Source organism: Canis lupus, chromosome 25 (assembly GCF_003254725.2).
Source record: "Canis lupus dingo isolate Sandy chromosome 25, ASM325472v2, whole genome shotgun sequence".
Taxonomy (NCBI): domain Eukaryota; kingdom Metazoa; phylum Chordata; class Mammalia; order Carnivora; family Canidae; genus Canis; species Canis lupus.
Window position 1 is genome coordinate 30,583,264 of NC_064267.1, and position 2,947 is coordinate 30,586,210.

The following is a 2,947-nucleotide window of genomic DNA, read 5'->3' on the forward strand; positions in this document are numbered from 1 at the left end:
TGAGGACTTTGGTCAGAGTTTTACACCAACCCAGTAGGATTTTTATTTCCCCGGGACAGAGCCCAAGCCTGGAGCCTTGAGGACTTAGCAGGCCTGACTCAATTTGGAACTCAGTCACTGCTAACACAGTGCCTAGCGCATAGTAGGTGGTCCACACACACACACACACACACACACATACACACATATATAAAGTGAAGTAGGTGGTGGAGAATCTGTTGTGTGATTCACCAAGAAAGCTGCCCACTCTCATTTTATCCCTAACATGAGCTTATAGACAAGCTCTTCTCAAAAACTGAAAAATGAATTTAATAATTTAAAATGTCCTGAACTGTATCTGAAGTTGAATTTTCTTTGAGTTCATTTTGCTATATGGCAAAATAAAGGGCCTTGAAAAAGTATCTTTCCCACAATAGATACATAATTCTCTAAGTGATTTGTAAAAAGCCTAGCCATAGATTTAAAAAGCAATGTTTCCTTGTAGAATAATATTATTTATGCTGTGTTCCACACCAGACAATTTCCCTCTTTAAGCCAATAGGAACAATTGCAAGCTTCCAATGGAAACCTGAAATATTAGCAATCGTCTCATTAAGTCACTTAAACATTCTAGTCGCCTCAATGCCAGTTACTTTGCCCAATAAACAAGAAAGCAATTCCTCTTCCTACTTAAAATCACAGCTACAAATTTTAAAATCATTTCATGGTTGTGTGGACAACCAAGTTATTCTGCAAATGTATTACTAAAAAGACACAGGGGGCCTTAAGCTAATTCTCAAAACAAAGTGCATTAGATCAGCTTCAGGATATTTTTCGTTTTCTTTTGCTCCCGGCTCCTATTTCAAGCCTTAAAAGGCTCTGGGCCACACAGCTTGGGTACTCCTTATGACTACTACGATCAATGGAAGGTCAATTGATTTACTTTGCTTTTAAGTAGATAACATGCCAAGTGACCTTTGGTGGATCAAAATGTGATTCTCTCAAAGACTCTGATCTTTTTTCAAAAATCAAAAGATTTTTTTGGGAAAGAGAACTTTTTATTACTTTTAGTTACAGAAAACTCAACAGTGAACACTTAGCCCAGTTTGGTGACCAGTTGTTTAGATTTTGCCTCTTCCAGTTTGACTATGCCAACTATGGACTTTAGATCCAGGATGCTGCCTTCCAGGGATGGCAGGTCTCATCGAATCTGTCATTGTTATTGTTTCTGACAGCTTCCACCAGCTTCACTTCAGCTCCTTTGTCTTCTGAGTTAACCTATGTGAAGATGACAGTGGTACAGGTTTTCCTGTGGACCAGACACCCCAGTCTGGCCTTCCCCTTGATAATGTGGTAGGGAACCCCCATCTCATGACATAGAGCAGGCAGGAGGACAGCCAGCTCAGTGGGATCCACATCATGTGCAGTCACTACCAGTTGAGCCTTCCAGTTTTCCATTAAGGTGGTAATAGTATTAACTGCCACTTGAAGGACAGGTGACCTCTTAGTGGGGATGTCCCCTTTGCCCACAGCTTTCTTTTCAGCCTGGGGCCAACAGCCTCTGCTTCTTCTCTTGCTTTGTCTCTGGTCTGTATCTGTGGGCCAGCTTCAGCCTTCGAGAAGCTGCTTGGCGGCCCAAGACCTGAATGAACTGATTAATCATGAAGATACTTTTAGATGTTTATGCAAAACAGCCCTGTGCCATTGCAGCCCAATGTAGCTGGGCCATTTGATGGAGGATGAAGTCCTTTTTGAGCTCAATGACCTGCTCGATGTCAAATTTCTTGGGCATTTTCTCAAGCAAAGGACTGATCACCCTCTTGGCCTACTTCATGACAGCAGGGGCTGGGGCTACCTCCTTCTCCTTCACCTTCTTTCCTTTCAGCATCTTGGATGGCTAAAAGAGAGCGAGAGCCAAAAATAAAAAGATTCCATGATCTTTGAGTCAGAGCACTGCCTAACTCTCAAACATAGCAACTATTCTCACCCTTTACCCTAGTGTGCCTGCCGTTTCCTTTTTTGTTGTTGTTGTGATTTCATGATTTTTCTTTTATAGAGCGTTTTCTTTGGTTTAAAAATGCCTTGGGGCGCCTGAGTGGCCGTCAGTTAAGTTTCTGCCTTCAGCTCAGGTCATGATCTGGGGCCCCAGGATCCACTCCCACCCCCCAAGTTGGGCTCCCTGCTCAGCAGGGAGTCTGCTTCTCCCTCTGCCCCTCCCCTCTCCCCCTGCCCTCCTCCCTGTCTCCATATTCTCTGTCTCTCTCTCTCGGATAAATAAATATAATCTAAAAAAATTTTTTTTAAATGCCTTGTTTGTTTTTATTTTTGGAAATGAGTTGAATTTAATAACAATATATAAAAAGTTAAATTTATTTTTTAATTACCGTATGACACTGTAAAAAATAAAAACACAAAATGATACTAAGTAATGCTTGTAGAAGTGTTCATAGGAAGCAAAGGTACAAAACACACATGGGAGTGACACCAACCCTAGGACCCCGGAGACCTCCCAGAAAAGAAAAAAAAAAAAAAAAAAGAAATGGGCTGGTGGTTGTAATTTAGCTTTAAAATTTGTCACATTCAAATGCAGTACACAAAGTGATATTTGCAAAATTGCAAGCAAATATGCTTAGTGGCTCACTCCCAGAACCCAATCTGGAAATGCTCCAGAGTGAAAATGAAATTGATGGACCCGACTAATTAACTGAAAGACTGTCACAAACCCCCTGGGACATCTCAAGTGGGTTGGCGTGCGTGGGAACTGAATGCCCGACTGCAGGAGGACCGGAAGCCACAGCAAGTCGGTGGCTAGAAGATCTCTTAACTGTTCTTTCTTCTCTCTGCAGGTTAGCCCAAGCCACTCAGCCCAAGTCACCACACGCAGGAAGAAAATCTGAGTGACAACCTGGTGCTGGAGCCAGGGACGGGTAGAGTCTAAGTGGAGCCAGAGCCCAGGAGGTACAGGACA

General features: G+C 42.6%; 1 pseudogene; it reads right to left on the bottom strand.

The window, feature by feature from the left end:
- Positions 1-1,075: 1,075 nt before the first annotated feature.
- On the bottom strand, positions 1,076-1,867 carry LOC112670132 (60S ribosomal protein L7a-like; annotated as a pseudogene).
- Between the last annotated feature and the right edge of the window lie 1,080 nt (positions 1,868-2,947).